Raw genomic sequence first — 20,999 nt, 5'->3', positions numbered from 1 at the left:
TTCTATGTCCAAAATTGTCTACGCAAATGAAACATGTTTGTAAATTTACCATGATATTTACTAGGGATGGAACGGTTTTTGAAAACCGTCAAAACTGTTCAGTTCATCTGTTTTGGTTCGGTCCGCAAGTGTCCCGATCGGTTCCTAGGTTCCAGATCCCCCCTGAGATGTGGAATTACGCTCGGATTTGGAATATCTGTCACTCTCAACGGTGGCTAAAACTTACATGAATATGTCCAGTTACATGGATATGTCCTAGTTAAACTAACAGTGAGAAAAGGAGGCTGGTATGTACGCACTTTCTGATTACCTGTGTATGAAATCGGTCACATTAGAGAAAGCAATAATCGGAATGGACTGTGAAGTTTCTATATAGAATTACTGCAGATACAGTGCCGTGAAGGAGTATTGGCCCCCTTCTCAAATTCTTTTATTTCTTCATAGTTTCCCCACTTTGTTTAAAATCGTCAAACTAATGTAAATATCAGACAAATATACTGTGACACAAGTGAACTTAAAATGCTGTTTTGTAAATGGTGATTTCATTTATTAAGGAAAAAAAAAACGATTACTAAAACTAAAAACTCATGGCCCCCTAAACCTAATAACTGGTTAGGCCATCCTCATCATGAACATTCTCTTTCAGGATTTTCTGTTAAAGAGCAGAATTCATCGTTCGATTTATCACACCAAGTTGTCCAGGTCCTGAATGGGAAAAGCAGTCCAAGACCATGTCACTACCACCACCATGTTTGACTTTTGGTATGATGTTCTTTTTCCGAAATGCTGTGCTACAGTTTCGCCAGACGTAACGAGACACGCACGTTCCAAAAAGCTCATCTCAGTAGTCCATACAATAGTCTTCCAAAACTCAGATATTTTTGGCAAAAGTAGGACGAGCCTTTATGCTCTTTTTGGTCAGCAGTGGTTTTCGCCTTGGAACCCTGCCATGAATGCCATTTTGTTGCCATGTTGTTCTTTCTATGCAGTGGCCAAAAATCTGAGGTACAGACCATGGGATACCACCGGTACCATCCCACCCCAAATACAGTACATTTAAAACATTTATTTTAGTTTTACAAATAGACTACAGTATTTGCGTGGGGGGGAGAACATAGGGACCAGTCATAGTGCGCTCTCAAGTTTGATTCATTTTAAAAGGTGGACAATTAACAATCAGGACAATTTGGGCTTAAAAATCATTGTCATTGAAATATAACACATCAGTATAAGTAGCGCTTAAACATGATTAGTAGTCACTGAAATGTAAATTCTTCGTAAATTACTTGGTATGTGTTTACTTTTTCAGTCTAATGAAAAACATGCCTCCAGATTTTGTGGATTTTCTATGCAATTGTTTTACGTCAAATTATTAACAGCGGTTAACTTCTTTTTACACATGAATGACTAAGAATGTTTACATGTTATTGAAAACATTGCACACTCAAACGTTTGACTGGATCCCACCCATTTCTTCTGGGACAATTTGTTTTCAAATATGAACAAATCGGAGGTCATAGAACAGATTGTGGTCGACCTCAAAGGTTCCACTGACTGTTGTACTCTCCAAAGCCCTTTTATATTTGTGTATATATATTTTCCTTTCTGGCCGGCCGTGACCTTATTTTCTGCCATAAGTAGTGCATATTCATGAAGTAATTGCCTCGAGTTAAATGAGTTAGGTTGAGTTTTTAATCACCTTTCTTGCATCATCTGATTCTCTCCCTTATGTATAACATATTCAGCGTCTAGAGTCTGGATGTCAGAAGAGTCACCTTGTTAATTTAATTCACCTTCATAACATGAATACGAAGGAGGATGGAGTGAGGTATCAGAGCCAGACAAAAACACTGAAGAGAACTGAATAGTGCTGCACTGAAGACTTGAATGTGAATGTTGTCTGTCCATATCATTGCATTTTAGTAAAGTTCACTGAAGCAATTGTTCTACGAATAGAATTGTCAATATCAACTCGCGATACGAACACTTATTTTTTGGGGGGGGGAGACAGTAGTACCCATGAGAAATAACACTAATTTGATTTGGATTAGGCTAAGTGTTCCAGTCCAAAGAGCTGCAACAGAATCACCTAAAATAAATTATGTGTGGAAAATACAGGGACATAAATCCTTCAAATTAGCACTGATGTAAGGAAAACCTATCTTGGATGCTATAAAGACAAACAAGAGCCAAGACAGATCTGAGAATCCCCACCGAGCAACAAGCTAAAAGAAGCACCATCGCCACCGGGCATTCCCGAGGCAGACATACAGTAATTTGGCCAAAAAAGTATTAGACTCAATGCATGTCAGGTAGGGGTTAATAGAAGCTAATGATGGAATCTACTTTCCTCGGTCATCGCTCCTGTTTTCATGCTAGCTCCTCCCACAAGAGATTATATCGAGAAATCGAGCAGATTATGTGACCCTCGATCTAGTCATTTCATTGCGACGTCAATTAAGGCGGAATTCAACTAAAACATTTTTTTGCAAGAATATCTTGTATCTGCCCCCACTAGTCTAAAGATGGTATTCTGATTTCTATGTTGCTTTTGCAGGGTTGGCACTGGGTCATGAAACCTCTTAGCCAATGTGGCTAAACAGTATAAAAATCCCCTAGCCATACTTGTGTGTAGTTAGCCACAACATTACGTGTTTATGTGGCTAAACATTTCGCTACACTAAGCAAGTCCTTGTCACTGGGAACTAAGCCGATAAATTTTAATGATGTGGGCCGAATTAAAACTGCCTAGTCATCAATCAGGAGTAGGGCTGAATGATTGGGGAAAATACTCTTAATTGCAAGTTTTTTCTGTTGTTGTTTCTTTTAAACAAATATAGAGATTGAGATTTAGCATGAGATTGTTTTTTGGGGGGGAGGAGGAAGTTTGTTATCTTCAGCATTATTCACTAAACAAGAAATTATTCTATAGTATGACCAAAACAAAATTGCATACAGCCAACAAATAAACTCTTTCCTGCAGGCTGGGCAGAAATGTTATGATGAATTGACTTGAGGAACAAATCTTTATTTTACTATTGAATAATAAAAAGAAACACCTTCCATCACAGTAGAATATTGACTTATTGATTCAACTTCATGCCTTGTAAAAATGTAATCCTGTATAATGATGCGCTTGTCAGTAGCAATAGCACTGCTGTCAGTGTCAGTAGAGTATAGAGATAAAGTGGAGCAGTGACACGAGTGATGCTTTTCATCACCAAGATGTGTGTATAAAAGCGTCGCAAATGGTAAACTATATTAAATGTCAAATTATGTTCTTTTCAATTAAAGTTAAAGTGTTGAGAGGATTCACTTGTTGTTTGATATCCTCAAGAAGGATCTTAAAGCAGTCAATGGCAGTGAATGTGTTAAGTACATATAATTTTCTCAAATTCAAACTTTTTGGTTGAAGATTAACGTTCTAAATCTTTGGTGCTAAATATTAGGCGGCTAACTTTAGTTGTCACATAATTTTAACAGATTTCAAAAGCAGGACAAAATGATCTAAATTTCATAAGGGGGGTGTGATTATGTTTGCCTTGTGCCCCAAAATGACTAGCGAGTTACGCCCAGGTAATGTGAATTGCAGGACAGAATTACTATCGACACTTCAAATGTACATTACGGTAATAAATACGCATGCTTCAATTCGGCACCAAGCGGCATCGGGTCTCGTCTTCCCCGACACGCCGCTCCCCGCAGCCAGGAAAGCCCGTGAACCGGACTGCTTAGCCGGCAGCGGCTGGACAGCGGATTAAAGCATTCTACGAAGCGGGGGGAAATCTAATCCACTAACAACGTTCACACACGGCTGAATGAGCACGCTCACTGTATTTTTTATCAGGAAGGGCTTTTGAGTTTTGACGGAGGCAATTTTGATTCGCCAGCGTGGCGAACGTGGGGAATCTTCGCTTTGCCCCTTCCTGTTTCAGTTAGTCATTGGAAAGGTGGCGAACGGGCAGCATGAACCCTGATTTGCGTAATAAGTATCAAACATTGGTTAATCAATTTTCATCCATCTCAGGAGCCAACCATATTGGGTGATATTGCCCTCGGCTGTCAACTGAAATTGACATCACAACTGCTCTTGCGTTGCCAAAACCACGTGACCAGAACCCCCAAAACAGGTTGGGGACTCCTCGTGTATGCTGCAATAACTAGCATAGCGATGGGTAAATATTATTTATGTTTGCAGTGATAGACCGATTATTGGCCGGTAATTATTGGATATTTGGCATATTGGCACATATCAGCATCGGTCTTTAAATAATCCGACGGCCGATAATTTAATACTGGGTTATTTTGGCTCTGATGCAGCCACTGCGACCCTTTCTGTCTGTGACTTCTCTCTCCAACATTGTCCCGCCCACAGCACCACCTGATTGGTTACCTGTGCACAGCCACTGCATGGGTAACAGCTAATCAGCACACAGTAAAAGCCGTGCAATGCATGCACAATGCTCTCAGTCTCACGCACACGGGACAGAGAAGAGAAAGTCCAGTCCAAGGAGCAAATACATGTTTCAAAAGGTAAAGTTAAGGCAGCAGACTCTACATAAATTGAAATAAATCCTAGTCCTCGACAAAGCACTACTACTTGTAACTTATACTTGTAGCCCATTAATGTTATATACAAACACACACAGCAGCTCTCCTCACTTGCAGTTCAAGCAGACGTGCCTGTTAGGTTTAATTGTGTGAATTTGCTTACAATAAATGCATTTTCCATCATGTAAAGCACATTGAGTTATCTTGTGTATTCAATGCAATGTATAAGCAATGCTGTCAGTGCCTTGCCTTGAGCTAACCCCTGCTAGTAGACAATGTGAAGAGGTTAGCTCGTAGACTAACGCCCAGCTAGCTGCTAATTTGCTACGTCAACCGTATTAGTGCTTGCGGGGAGAGGTTTAACCACTTGGTTGCTAATAATATTGATAAGGAAATAGTGATAAAAGAAGTTTGTGTGTGTGTGTGTGTGTGTGTGTGAGAGAGAGAGAGAGAGAGAGAGAGAGAGAGAGAGAGAGAGAGAGTAAAATGATGTTATTTTTATTGCAGGCAAGCGCACACATTGAGGGGATGGCCAGGGAATTGTGAGTGTTTGTGTGTGTGCGCCGCAACAGCAACGCATTCACAACGAAGTAACGATAGAACTTCAAAGCTGTCTCGACTGCACAGACTGGAGTGTCTTTGAAAATTCAGCTGGCAGCCTGGATGAATATACGGACACAGTGACATCCTACAATCAGTTTCTGTGAAGTGGTGTGCGTACCAACAAAGTCGTTTCTCACGTTCAATAACAACAAACCGTGGTGCACTGCCAAACTTAAGCAACTTCGCCAGGTTAAAGAGCGGCACTGTGTAATTGCACGAGAAACCAGACGACTGAAGAAATTAACATTGCAAAGAGTCAGATTTTTAAATGAAAAGTCAGTCATTTATGTAAAAAATATTTGCTTCCATTGAGCTGCACTTTGTGATTGCACACTGTAATTGCATATTTATTCAGTAATTCTTGGGTACATTATGTCTTATTTATTTATAGTTTAAGTTTGCACTGAAAACCTTTACATAGTTTTTTTTTTAAAGTAGTGCAATAAAAATACATTTTCCCTAACATGAGGAATAGTCATGATTAATAATAGTAATTGCGATCAAAATAATAATGATTATCATTTTGGCCATAATCGTGCAGTCTGAGTTCAAACCATATTCACAATACCGTGTTTGGACAAGTGGGGGCACATGCAACATATTGCAAAAAATAAAAAAAACAATTGAAAAAAGTGGGGGAGGGGGGTTAGTTCATTTTTAAAGATGATGTGTGTCACAAATTAATTGTCTCTGGCTGAAGTATTATCACAACGTATGTTTTATGCATCAGGTTTCAAGTGAAATGAAACCAAACTCAAACACGAGCAACACTTGTTCGCTACAAAGCTGTATGCATGTTACCGTTTGGAGCACAGCCAATCACCACACACAATTTTAAACATTGACAAATTGAAAACTAAATTCATACGACAATTGAGAATTGTTCAGAATAACAAATAAATTAAACTACTGTCTCTGTGTAAAACAAAATCCCATGACCGAGAACGGTGATTCTCAAAGTGTTTTATGGGTACCACGAATGGTACAGAGGCTACCTATAATTGTATTCAAAAGGAATCAATTCCGTTATATTTAACTGTAGAGTACAATACATTTGCATTCTAGAAGAAGTTTGAATATTATTTATTTTTTTACATTTATTGAGGTTCAATTTATATGGAACTTTTATGCACATTACATTTGAATTGAATCATTATTTAAGTATAGTTTTATTAGGTACTTTGAGGAATAATTTTTTTGGTACTTGGTGGAAAGAAATGTATAACAACGTTGAATATATTGTTCAAATGCATCAGAAATTGTGCGTTCATTGTTGGAATAAAGATAAAAATACAAATATTTTAAAAATAAAAAAATAAATCGAGTTATTATTATTTCTTGATTTGTTGGAAGCTGCAAAAAACAGCTACCAACACAAGTACAGTGGTGCCTTGAGATAAGAATTTTATCAGTTAAGTGAAAATGCTTGTATCGAAATTCCTCATTCCTCATTGAAATGTAAAGAAATAGAACGTAAAGAATTAAACAGTTTGTGGCTGTGCATCAATGAATTGATTAATACAGTCATCCAGACAAAGAAGAGTTTCACTAAACTACCGTGACTCAGTAATCAGCAGTAATAATTAACATTTTTCACAGAGGGTAAAGAATATATGCCTGCGATTATTGTCATCATGTCTGTCTACATGTGTTGCTGCACTGTTTAGGCCTCTTTATACTCCCGCGCTCGCGGGGCCGACATGTCCGCATTGCATCACATGACCTGACGCATTGGCCCGTGCGGCCCCTCTGCGTCACTTGACGCGCATACGTCAAAAGTCGTTGCTGCGCGCAGAATGCCGCGGAAATCATCTCTCGTGATTGGTCTATTTTAGTCACATACTGTGATGATGTACTCAGCGTGCCCCTTGGTTCTACAGTACATACCATCTACGCCGCCGCCTTCTTGATTCGATTTTTCAGCACAATTAAATTTATGATCTGGTCATCAAGGTCCATTTGTTGAAGCAGACACTGTTCCACGGTCGCCATTGTTGTTGCTTTGTTCCTTATTACGGAAAGGAAAGTAAAAACGGCTACCGGAAATGGCCAAAAAATGCAGAGGAAACGCCACTTTGTGGTGTCCTAGCCGATACCAACCATAGCGACATCTCCGACTTGGAGGAGAACTGCAGTTCATTTTCAAAACTGCACGCGTGGGTTGCGCTCGAGTATAAAGGCAAACTGCACGTGGGTTAACCGCAGTGACGTCAGCACGGTCGCCACCCGCACGAGTATAAAAACGCCTTTTGTGTTCCAATACCGGTTTAAAGTGTTATAACACCGTCAGAGAGGGAATATTCATTAGCCTGTCAATGGCATTTCCCGTTACATGTTAGCATTAAGCTACCGGACTTAAAGACAAAGTTACACCATTGCTCATCCATCCATCTATCCATCTTCTTACGCTTATCCGAGGTCGATCGCGGGGGCAGTGGCTTGAGAAGGGAAGCCCAGACTTCCCTCTCCCCAGCCACTTCCTCCCTGCTCTTCTGGGGGGATCCAGAGGCGTAGTCTCTCCAGCTTGTCCTGGATCACCCCCGGGGTCCGGAACACCGTACCAGGGAGGCACCCAGGAGTCATCCCAATCAGATGCCAGAGCCACCTCATCTTGTTCCTCTCAATGTGGAGGAGCAGCGGCTCTACTCTCAGCCCCTCCCGGATGACCAAGCTTCTCACCCGATCTCTAAGGGAGAGCCCGGACACCCTGCGGAGGAAACTCATTTCAGCCGCTTGTAGCTTGGATCTTCGAACAAGACACCAAGATACTTGATCTCCCCCACTTGGGGCAGGATCTCATCCCCGACCTGGAGAGATTTGTTCTCAGATTTGGAGCTGCTGATTATCATTCCAGCCACTTCACACTTGGCTGCGAACCGCTCCAGTGAGAGCTGGAGATCACAGCTTGATGAAGCCAACAGAACCACATCATCTGCAAAAAGCAGAGATGCAAGACTGAGGCCACCAAATTGGACCCCCTGTACGACCTCTGCTGCGCCTAGAAATTATGTCCATAAAAGTTATGAACAGAATCTGTGACAAAGGGCAGCCTTGGCAGAGTCCAACCCTCACTGGAAACGAGTCCAACTTACTGTCACCAATGGGGACCAAACTCTGACACCGGTCGCACAGGGACCGAACAGCCCATATCAGAAGGTTCTGTACCCCATACTCCCGCCACCACAGGACTCCCTGAGGGACACGGTCAAACACCTTCTCCAATTCCACAAAACACATGTAGAGTGGTTGGGGAAACTCCCGTGCACCTTCGAGGACCATGCCGACGGTGTAGAGCTGGGCCACTGTTTCACAGCCAGGATGAAAACCACACTGTCCCGACGGACCCTTCTGTACAGCACCCCTGAATACACCTTACCAGGGAGGCTGTAGAGTGTGATCCCCCTGTAGTTGGAACACACCCTCTGGTCCCCCTTCTTAAAAAGGGGGATCACCACCCCAGTCTGCCAATCCAGAGGCACTGTCCTCGATGTCCACGTGATGTTGCAGAGGCGTGTCAACCAGGACAGCCCCACAACATCCAGAGCCTTTAGGAATTCCGGGCAAATCTCATCCACCCCAGGGGCCTTGCCACCGAGGAGCTTTTTAACCACCTCGGTGACCTCAACCCCAGAGATAGGATAGCCCACCTCAGAGAACCCACACTCTGCTTCCTCATGGGAAGGCGTGTCGGTGGAATTGAGGAGGTCTTCGAAGTATTTTCCCCACCGACTCACAACGTCCCGAGTCGAGTTCAGCAGCGCCGTATCCCCACTATACACAGTGTTGATCGTGCACTGCTTCTCCCTCCTCAAAGGCCGGATGGTGGACCAGAATTTCCTCGAAGCAGTCAGGAATTCTTCCTCCATGGCCTCACCGAACTCCACCCATGCCCATGTTTTTGCTTCAGCGACCACCAAAGCTGCATTCTGCTTGGCCACCCGGTACCCATCAAGTGCCTCAGGAGTCCCACAAAAAGGCCCAACAGGACTCCGTCTTCAGCTTGGTGTCCACCAACGAGTTGAGGCCTTGCCGCCATGACAGGCACAGGTCCGGTCAGCCGCCTCAGCAGTGGAGGCGCAGAACATGGTCCACTCAGACTTTATGTCCCCCGACGTGGGTGAAGTTCTGCTGGAGGTGGCAGTTGAAACTCCTTCTGACAGGGAATTCTGCCAGATGTTCCCAGCAGACCCTCACAATACGTTTGGGCCTGCCAGGTTGGACCAGCAACTTCCGCCACCATCGGCGCCAACTCACCACCAGGTGGTGATCAGTTGACAGCTCCGCCCCTCTCTTCACCAGAGTGTCCAAGACATGCGGCCGCAAGTCCGATGACACGACCACAAAGGCGATCATTGAACTACGACCTAGGGTGTCTTGGTGCCAACTGCATGTGTGGACACCCTTATGCTTGAACATGGTGTTCGTTATGGACAATCCACGGTGAGCACAGAAGTCCAATAACAGAACACCACCCGGATTCTGATTGGAGGGGGCGGGCGTTTCTCTCAATGACGCACTTCCATGTCACACTGTCATTGCCCACAAAAGCATTAAAGTCCCTCAGCAGAACGATGGAGTCCCCAGCGGGAGCGCTGTCCAGCACCTCCTCCAAGGACTCCAAAATGGGTGGGTATTCTGAACTGGTGTTTGGTGCATAGGCACAAACAACAGTCAGAACCCATCCCCCCACCCAAAGGCGGAGGGAGGCTACCCTCTCGTCCACCGGGGTGAACCCCAATGTACAGGTGCCGAGGCGGGGGGCAATAAGTATACCCAGACCTGCTTGGCGCCTCTTACCGTGAGCAACTCCAATGTGGAAGAGAGTCCAACCCCTCTCAAGAGGACTGGTACCAGAGCCCAAGCCGTGTGTGGAGGAGAGCCCTGACTATATCTAGTCGGAACTTCTCGACCAGCTCGGGCTCCTTCCCTGCCAGAGGGGTGACATTCCACGTCTCTAGAGCCAGCTTCTGTAGCCGGGGATCAGATCGGCCACCGTCCAGCTCACACTGCACCTGACCCCTATGTCCCCTCCCAAAGGTGGGGAGCCCGTGGGAAGGGGGACCCACGTTACCCTTTCCGGACCCCATGCGTGCAGGCCCGGCCACCAGGCGCTCACCTTCGAGCCCTACCTCCAGGCCTGGGTCCAGGGGGAGGGCCCTGGTGACCCGCGTCCAGCCAAGGGAAAATGTCTTCCTGAATTTTGTGTCCTGTTTGTCATGGGTGACCCTGCCAGGGGCATAAAGCCCCAGACAACTTAGCTCCTAGGATCATTGGGACACACACATTTGAAAAGACTGGTAACCTCAGTACTGACCCAGGGTCTGACAGTAGATTTTATCACTCCATTGCCAGTGTAGTCGATTTGGTAGGTATCAGATTCATATCGGATTTTTATCTGCATTTGAAAGAAGCCCGATTTGGAACAGATGGTTTCAATATTTTTTTTATCTCCCTCTCTCTCTGCACTACCATATCAAACAATGCACAGGGGAGCAAAACACTAATTGTGTCATTTGAACCATGTTGCGTAAATCCAGCCTTGGTGACATAACTGCAGGTGTTGTGTAAACATAGAAGACCAGAGACTTGCCAAACAAGTCTTCAGTTTTGCATCGCTACAGTTAGCATTTCATTATATACACTCCATTTTATGCCTTGTTTAGTTTATGATGTCTCACACTAGCAAATAGCTGATGATTTACTTGGCACATCCACTTTAAGGGAACTCTTGCTATTTGCTAGTGTGCTGTCTGCTGGTCGCTTATTCATATAATTTTGCTCCGTGTTGTAGCGCTGTTTCACTCAATAGTCCATATAGTCAAGCCAGAAATTATTCATACTGGTGGTGTCACGATACCAAAGTTCTGACTTCGATACTATACCTTCAGCAGAAAGTACCTAGATAGAGATACTGAAACTACAGTGTCTCGAAAGGGCAAAACAATGTAACAAATTGTGAAACACTTTTGCATTTCAGAAAACAAATTAACAAAAAAACAAAACACATTTCAGAAAACAAATGAACATAACACGAAACAAATTTAGTTTTCAGAAATTAACAAAAGCGGGAACACTTTTACATGTCAGAAAACAAATTAACGTAAGACAAAGCAAATTACAAGTGACACAAACCGGAAAGGGAATGTACCATATCTCAGATTGACACGTTATTAGGTATCCCGCGCCCTTTCTTGGCAAGACGTGCCACGCTTCATGATTGGCTCCTGCATCGCGGGGAGCGTAGGCTACGCAGATGTAACGAAATGACCATCCCAAATATGTATCACATTTGTACAAACATTTTTTTAAAATAAGTTTATGTTGAAGTTTGTGACTAGAATGTACATTCAAATGAATGGAGCCAACGGAGCTTCCTTTCAAATACCCACACTTTCACTTAAATTCTAGCAAACATCCTCTCACTTTAGCAACCTGCTTCTTCCGTCACTATTAAACTATATTTTTATGGTTTAGAAAAATAAATGTGATAAAGTACAATATATTGTATATACATTATAAAATGCCTATACAGGTTCGGGTTCAGGGCGTGCGTATCTACAATCACTCAATGTGCGGGGATGCATCGGCAACTCTTATTTTCATGCGACGGTCTAGTCCAGTCAGGTTTGACCACGTTGCGCAGTGTGCGTCCGGCTTTATGTTTAACAACATTTATATTAACGCCGGCACACGTAATAAGTCCCATACTTCTTTTACCGACTAGAAGCAGCAGGGCGTGTTCTACCGGGATACAGCAGCCAATCATAGTGCAGCCGCGCATGTCCTGGGGCCAGTAATATTGGAGCAGGGCATGTCCTGGCAGGAAAATGCATGGGAATCCTACGCTTCAATATGGCATGTTCCCTTTCTGGTTTGTGTCACTTGTAATTTGTGTCCACACATGTTAATTTGTTTTCTAAAATGTGTTTCGGTTTTTGTTCAAGTTTTTTGAAATGTAATTTTTTTTTTTTAAACTTTTTCTTTTTTTTCAACATTTTCTGAAAAGTGTCTCACAATTTTATATTATATTGCACTTCCCAGCCACCATATGAAACAATGCCATGGCAAAAATCTCAAACATTAGTCAAACCAGTGTAATGAAAACTGACAAAACAACTTTCAATGCTTTATTTGTACTAAAATAAAAACAAAAACATCATTCATATACACACAAACACACACACACACAAATATATACAGAGAGAGATGGATTGATATGATATATAAAGAATGTGTTTTTGGACGTATATTAAATTGTACAACGAAATACAGTATATGTCTGATTTATACAGTCCTTAAATAAAAATATTATACCACTCGTTTCTTCAATTTCCTGTTCATTTTAATGCCTGGTACCAATAAATGCATTTTACCAGAAGAATACATAAGCTGACACAGTGGACAACTTGTTAGCACATCTGCCGAGCACATCTGCCTCACAGTTCTGAGGACCTGAGAACTGTTCTCCCCGTGCCTGTGTGTTTTTTTTTTCCAGGTACTCCGGTTTCCTCCCACGTTGGAAAAACATGCATGGTAGGTTAATTGAACTCTAAATTGTCCCTTGGTGTGAATGTAAGTGTGAATGGTTGTTTGTCTGTATGTGCCCTGTGACTGGCTGGCAACTAGTTCAGGGTGTACCTCGCCTCTTGCCCAAAGTCAGCTGAGACAGCCACCAGCACAACCTCGACCCTAGTGAGGATAAGCGGTTCCGAAAATGGATGGATGGATGAATACATAAGCTTCATTGTATTATTAAATAAGATTTTGGTTGTTATTAAGAAAACCATTGAAAATTGTTCGAGCTTGATATCAGCTCTCAAATTAAGCTCTTATGAGCTATTTTTATTGTTATATTTGTAAAACAAAAGGTACCTTTTAGTTGCACCAGAGAAAAATGAGCAAGATGCAAGCAATGGGTCTAATATTTTTTCCATGAGTATATTAATTATATATTTATCCGTAATTTACTTCACTCATACGCAATACTGTATAAGCTTTTAGTGTGCAGTATTCTTGTATTTGATGCATTTGATTTCTCCCATTGTAAACAATACAAGTGCACCCAACTCAGTGGCCAGCCAGTCCTGTTTTTCATTGTGTACGGAGCCACGACACTCAACAAGTGAACCTTTTGGTTCCACTTGGATATTAAGTGGTTTTCCTTTTGCATTCAGGTGAATTTTTATTCTTTTCGAACTCCCCGATTTCCATATCGGTCTCCGACAACGAGTTTAGCCTGTATCCGGGTTGGAGCGCTCCAAGCTGGGCTTCCGTGCAGCGCGCAGCCGCACTAAGTTGTCCCATGCGATCGAAGCTATCAGTCTCCTGCTGCTCCAGCCTCCACTTGAAAAGAAGAAGTCAAGCCAGCCGCCCCTAATTTTGTGTATACTAGTCATTACAGTAATAAGCCGCCAACTAGCGACGAAAGCCACCTTCAAAAAATAAGCCCCCAAATAATACGTAGATATCAATGCGTGATGATTTTTAAAAAAGGAATAAAAATAATCCTTTCGGTATCGCAACACCATTCCATTTCTGGGGGACACTACCCCACCCCAGGTCTCCACCAAAAGAGGTCACATCCAAATCTGAAGTTGCATTTCAAATAATATGTGGCTATCAATGATTGATGACTGATTTTTAAAAAAGGATTACAAATACTCCTTACGGTATCGCAACAACAGTCCAGTTCTGGGGGATACTACACCACCCCAGGTCTCCAACAAAAGTGGTCCCATCCAAATCTGATCTGGCATTTAAAAATAAAAGTCCCCTCAACTCTGCATATTTCCATGTCACTACCACTGATTTAAAAAAAAATGTATTTAAAAAAAACAAAATCTACGAGGGATCGCAACACCTGTCCAATTCTGGGGGACACTAGACCACCCCAGGTCTAACCCACCAGGAGCAGGTCCTCCCATGACAAAATGGGTGAGTTTTACTTCGCCAGACTACCTGATGTGTTTTTTGTTTATTGGCATATCAATGTTATTATGGTTTGATAACTCCAAAGTAACGAGATTTGGTTAGATTCTGAAGAAAAACAATTCTAAATAATAGCACTTTAATAACAATAATCAAGCAAGTCAATGCCGAGTTTGCCGAACACCCCAGAAAAATCCATTGTATATAACAATGACATTCCTCAGAGTGCCTAGTAAGCTGAGGACTCTGACGTTCCGTCCCGGGGGCTAACGGCTGCTAACGTGTCTTCAGGAGGCAGGAGCTAATCGGCAGTTTGAAGCCATTTCGTTCTCCCAGCTCCCACACACACAGAACCCTCGTCCCTCACTTCACACTTATCAGTCAAGGTGTACAAGAGGCACAACTTTGGGGGAAAAAAGGCCATATCTAAATGTTTTCAAGTTCCAGTGGTCGACCGTGCAAAGTATTCTTAAAAAAAATACAAGACGTTCCGCACGAAGGAAAATCTCAGAGGATGTGGTCGGAAGCCAAAAGTGACACCTGTGCTGGCCAGGACGATAGTGAGAAAGATGAAAAATAATCCAAGTATCACCACCAAGGCCATCCTGGTAAATCTGGGCTATGGTGGTGGCAACATCTCAAGGCAGACAGTCCAACGGACACGGCACACTGCTGGGTTCCACGGACGCAGACCAATGAGGACGCCACTTCTCCAGAAACGGCATTTGAAAGCCCGCTTGACCTTTGCAAATGCTTACATGGACAAAGAAGAAGATTTCTGGTCTCTTGTTTTATGGTCAGATGGAACGAAAATGCAATTGTTTGGCCACAGCGATATAGCCTTTCTTTGGCATAAAAAATGGACACCTTCCACCCTAAGAACACTATCCCCACTGCATGTCACACATGGTCGTGGGAACCTCAAGCTTTGGGAGTGTTTTTCAGCCAATGGACCAGGGAACCTAATCAAAGAAAACGTCACAATGAAAAAAAAAAAAAGAGTAATATGTCAAGATTCTCAACAACATCGGGCAGTCTGCAGATAAACTTGGTCTTGTGCACCAGTGGACATTTAGCACAACAACAATCCAAAACACACTGCAAAAGTGGTGAGGAAATGGTTAGCAGACAAAAACGTTTTGCAGTGGCCCAGCCAGTGACCTGACTTGAATCCAATTGAGAATCTGTGGAGGGAGCTAAAGATCAGGGTGACTAGGCTAGGACACCCTCCAACCCCGAAAGTGTTGGAGCTCATAGGTAAAGATGAATGGGCAAAAGTATCAGGAGACATGTAAAATGCTATTCAGAAATTATAGGAAGGGTTTTATTACTGTGATAGCCACGAATTGCTTTCCTATTGAATTTTAGGGAAGGGTATGAATAATTTTGGACATAAAAAGTACATAAAAGCTGATAAATATTTTTTTCCCGCAATGATAACTCTTGTACATTGTCTTATTAGTTCCTGGGAGATGCCTGTGTTATTTCCAAAGAGAAAAAAACCTTGCTGGTTGAATAAATGTAACATAGTCAAAATTTGCCATGGGTATGAATAATTTCAGGCTTGACTTTACACCAAACTTTCTTTCAATTTACATCTGTGCACTGTCCACTGATCAGTATGAAGAGAGAGATCCTACATTCTTTGTTTTGTTTAAAAGTCCCTCTATTGATTGGGACCGGCGAAAGCATGAAAAAAAAGTGCAAAACCTGCTTTAAAAAAAGATGTGCACAAGTGCGTTTCCAGTACGAAGACAGGATTCACAGATTTATTGTTACAACACGATCGGAAATATTGACCCCAATGCACCCAGCCATCATGACATCCATCAACCTAATTAACAGAATAGTAACAAGGCCATTGGAGAGTGGCCGTCCAATGAACGCATGTGTGACCTAGACGACTCAACTTTTCAAGGCTTTGCCTGACTGCTCTTCTGATGTCTGGAGCCCTCTGGCTTTAAAATGCACCAAAAGTGCAGGACAGCATTTCAGGTTACACTAGGAATCAAGCAATATACTTGGAGAGATGGAATTAAAAACCGTCCTAAAATCTCCTGAAATGCCCCTTCAATGTGGATTTGATGACGGCAAGGGCTTATACGACTTAAAATGTCATGTAAGGGCTAGTAAATTCCAATAATGTAGAGAAAACGTTTCTTTCACACATTAATCGTGTGACAGCCAACACAAAATTAAATAAAAGATCACCACAGAGTATTTAAGGGAAACAGGACAATAAAGTAATTTTAATGTCATCTTTACACTGTTCCTGTGTTTTGGGGTTAGACTGCTTGAGCAGAACCAATCAGATTCTGCAATAGAAGCCAGAAGGAAACTCAAAGAGTAAAGCTAATAGCCCACATCCAATCGACTGGGAGTATCTTCTATTCATGTAATTATTAGGGATCCCTCGATACTACTACTTATTTCAGGCCGAGTATGATTTCAAGAACTAACGTTTGAGAACTCGCCGATACAGAGTACTGATACTTGACAATGCAAGTCTTGCAATTTTGATGAAAATGTGATATTGACCGAAAACAAACTTAATTTGAACATTAGATACATTTGACTCAAATCTAACACTTTTTACACAAACCAACCGAAACATTGTTATCTTGAACTGAATATGGCATACATTTCACTAAAATATAACACACAATCAAACATTGTTTAAAAACACAAAATACAAACTTTTATTGAACATGGACTAAATATCCATCAATGCTAGCCTTATAGGGTTTTCCATTATGTGTTTGCATTAAGCTCGCGGGCATTTTCAAGCCGAAGCTACAGTATGAGTTTTCTTAAATATACAGAATAATGTGTAATTCTCCTTATTTTGTGTTAGTTTCACTGGAAACTTCAACAGGGAGTGTCAATAAAAAACTTGAAGCAAGCATACGTCGACTTTTTGAAGAACAGTTGGCTGTCTGCCAAACTGCACACTGCACGCTCAGGGAGGACAGAATAGTATAGGCCGTAGAAAGGCTGGTATCGGATGTCGTAGTATCTGAGTGTTTTTACCGGTACAGATGTACAGTATGGGCACCAAGCATCCCTAATATTCATATCTGAATAAATGAATTTGTGGGAGAATAGGAATATGGCAATGTATGAAAAATGTTTAATTTTGATAAGATTTACAAAAAGAACTTGTTCCTAGATTTGACAGGAAATGTTACAGATTAATTGTCGCTATATTTCCAGCTACATGGCTTCTTGAAAAGTGTTCTCTTTTAACACAACTCATTGCCAGAAAAAGTCATGAATGCAAACCATTTTGTTGAATCCGGATGTCATTATTCACGACTGTGCCTTTGTGGGAATACCTTGACAACTTCCTAATCAGCGCCTGTGTCAATGCCAGGCTTGTTTATGGGAGACTGGCATTTCTCTTGGGAATGTCACAGCACCCTCTGAGGATACGAGGCAGACAGGGGCCCAGGAGGGAGGTGCTTTTTCACACCGGGACTGGAAAGGCTGCAGCTCTTTGCATGTACAGGAGAACTTCAGAGGACAGCACAGTTATTATGATGCATAATTAAAGATCATGAGGAAAAGAACCACAATGCATGACTAACCCGTCACAATGAGCCAGTATCTAAAGCTTGGGGTAAGAGGTCAAGGCTGGCTTTGTTTGTGGCTTTCAAGGACAGTGACAAACAAGAAAACATTTGAAAAATTGGGATTTTCATGTGTGAATCAACAACAACAAAAATGCAAAATAAAGGAAAGATCTTCAAGCCCAATAAATAATAAAGTATTATTTACTGAAAAAATATATGTTGATCACAGTAAAGTGTGATAAAAACAAAATACCAATGTGTCTTGAACCTAGCCTCGTTCGATGTATAGAAGCCCAAAATGGACAAAAAAATAACTTGTAACCTGTGTTACCTTCTCACATGCCATTATGGGTTTATAAAGGACAAAGTAAAAATATGTTGAGGGCAGTTTCATTGCAAACTGTTTAATTTAATTACGTTCATCAAACCCAAACACTGCCTGTTGTGTTGTGTGTTGTGCTATAGTATGCGTTTTGGAGGTCTGTGAAATGTTGCACAAGAGAAATAACTGGCAAACAGTCCTCTTGAGAATACTTTGCTCAACATGCCTTTAAGCAACGCATTTTCAAACTCAATTATTTTATGATGTACACCATTGCTGTATCTGCATCCACAGAGAAAATTTTGATTAGCCCGTCTCTTTCAATACGAATTAAAGGCCTCCGTATATATATGAATAAGCCCTAATCAAATATGTGGTATGATGCATCAGAAAACTCAAGATCTCTGTATCAAATTACATGGGGGGGGGGGGGGGGGTCTTTCCCACAGTCTCTCAGGGATCCAAGGGCTTATTTAGAAGGCATATAATTTTGAAAGAGAATAGCAAATAGAAATATTGTTTTGCTCACCTCATTTATAATATAGAGTAGGTTTGGGACACAAAATTAGGTTTGAAAATGATTAGGGGTCAAATATATATATATATATATATATATATATTGGGTTGCTGCATTTGTTGATCGTCAAGACCCTTTTTGGGGCAAAACTGCGTTTTGATGTATTGGAATTCATGTCTTTTGTATCATTTATCATAAACGTATCCTAAGTACACAGCTGAGCAGAGGGATGGCTTGCAGTCATGGCGGACTTCATCAACTTCATCTCATCTGCAACTCCCATGTGAGAACACCACCAACACATTCCATTAAAAAAAAAAAAAATTCAATAAAAAAACTCCAGACAGATAAATATCTTCTATTTTTGACTGTCAACAAAAATGAAAACAAATGATCCACTGCCTGACCCACCAAACATGTTGGAGAGCATTAATAACACAACACTGGACCATCATGAAGAATAAACATTGAGCAGAAGAGGAGCCAAAAGAAATGAGTCCCCTCCCCACAGCTGGTGGGTTAGCCAACTCGGAGAGGATCTTTCACACGCGCACGCCATTTAACATATAGAAAAAAACTAATATGGAGCACTAGAACTGGGGGTCCACGTGGGGAAATGAAAGTATGGAAACCAAAGTACCTCGGTTTAGTTTAGCAGCTCGGTCGTCGCGGCGTTTGCCGACCACCGCCGGCTGACGAGACGACTTTAGCTTTCGCTGCCCGCGTCCGCTCCTTCCCGTTTCACCGCTTCTGTCCACATCCCAGCTCGAGTCCGAAAGCCGACGACAGAACGTCTCTTGAGACCATTTTTCTTTCCTCCGCCCGAATTGAAAGAAACACTTCACACTTCAACGACAACAACAAAAAAAAAAAACATATATATATATATGGCTCACCGGCCAGTTGCCAGTCAAATTTCCGTGTGTGGGGGGGAAAAAAACTGTACACTTCTTTTGAATCCGATATCTTGACTGTGCGATAGTGGGTTTCGTTTAACCGGCTGTTTTCACGAGTCCGGTTGCTCCCTCCATGTGCAAGTCAACGGGAGCACAAGTTGGGAAAAGGGAGCGATTACGAGCTGCCGCACAGCAGCGGTGCTGCTTTAGGGACCCTCGGAAATATTAGCTTCTATCTATATATATATCTATATATAAATTTTATTTTAATATGGGATTAAGACACTGGGAGATACTCTTTTCTTTGAGTCACATAGATGGTATTGTTATTAGTCATTAGAAAAAAATTGTCAGAAAAACAGAACAAAATAGTCAGAAAAACGGGGGGGGGGGGGGACTAGACAGAAAAACTGAGAAAAATAATTAGTCAGAAAAATTTTTTTTAAAAACAAAGCCCTCAGAAAAACAGGCGTTTTCGTCTCCATAGGTGTTTACTATACACAAAAAGCTGAACGTTGCTTAATAAGGAAAACACTTAAAGTCCATAAAATCCATAATATTTGGGCTTTTGTTCTGATATTTTCAGAGGTGGAAGGGGAGCGTGAGTAAAGAGGTCCACATACATTCTGGTGACGATTGAGCACCGTTTTCTGGCAATAAGCGGTGTTTAAGATGCACGAAAGAGGCTAAAAATATGTCTTGTAAATTTGACACACCACAGAGAAGGTTTTTTTTTTTTTTTTTTTTTTTTTTAAAAGCCTGCCACATTTGAATGATTTTTAAAAAAAAAAGAAAATCGCCATGTATATACAATAAGGCCCACCCTCAATCTGCAAGAATGTGTGGGCGTGTCACTTTGAATTTTTTTGGACTGTGATTTATTAAACATCAATCAATCAAGCAATTACATATTCTTTATATGTATATTAGAGTTATTTTTGAAGAACTGGTACGTCACCGCTTTCGGTTGAAGGTGATGAGACAAAATAGTTTCGGATTTTGAAGATTTTGGGAGCAGTCAGTGGCCCCAAATCCCACGAGAATAGATCAGTCCCTGGGCTGAACAGGAACCGAATCCCATCTCGGCATCCAGAGGCAAAACAAGCGCAGTCTGTTGTAAGTTTACCATTTTTAAAACAGTTACTTGAGGATCATTCATGTAATATGTTCACAAATTGGACCTCGACACGGCGGAGCAGAAAGTGAAGGAAACAATGTTTCTTTCTAAAAACAAATGATCTTTATTCACCACAGCTATGAAGAGAAATCGTTTCGCTTTTTCAGTTGTAAATAGTTTATTTGATTCTTTGCATATCAAGAAAAGAAAATCTAAAAGCAATATATTGGTAGTTTTGGTAGTCCCCATTAGTGGTGTTGCAACACCGCCCCCCCCCCCCCCCCCCCCCCCCCCCCCCCCCACCCCCTCATTTTTTTTCGACACCCACACTTCTCACGCTGCCCACCTCTTTATTTTTTAGATGAAGGTGACGATTTACAGCCCTGATGTGCCAAACGCTATACGAAGCAAAAAATATATAAAAGTTTACATTGTTAAGTAAATTGTTGAGTGTCCTTTTTAATTCAAGTTGACACCTGACTACACGCTCCAC

General features: G+C 41.8%; 1 protein-coding gene across 7 annotated transcripts in view; it reads right to left on the bottom strand.

Annotated features, from left to right (window-relative positions):
• arhgap32b (Rho GTPase activating protein 32b) overlaps window positions 1-19,535 on the bottom strand; it is a 125,138-nt gene extending 105,603 nt beyond the window's left edge. For 6 of the 7 annotated variants that reach the window (XM_061701947.1, XM_061701949.1, XM_061701950.1 and 3 more), the window contains exons 1-2: window positions 19,390-19,535; window positions 19,134-19,309 (exon numbers count right to left, since the gene is read on the bottom strand). The gene's annotated coding sequence lies outside the window, so the exon portion shown is untranslated. The remainder of the gene's footprint in view (window positions 1-19,133; window positions 19,310-19,389) is intronic. The other variant, XM_061701948.1, reaches the window with a different exon arrangement.
• Window positions 19,536-20,999: the final 1,464 nt, after the last annotated feature.

The sequence above is a fragment of the Phycodurus eques genome, chromosome 17, assembly GCF_024500275.1.
Source record: "Phycodurus eques isolate BA_2022a chromosome 17, UOR_Pequ_1.1, whole genome shotgun sequence".
NCBI lineage: Eukaryota > Metazoa > Chordata > Actinopteri > Syngnathiformes > Syngnathidae > Phycodurus > Phycodurus eques.
The sequence above is the reverse complement of the archived record's forward strand: the minus strand, read 5'-3'. Positions and strand labels throughout refer to the sequence as shown.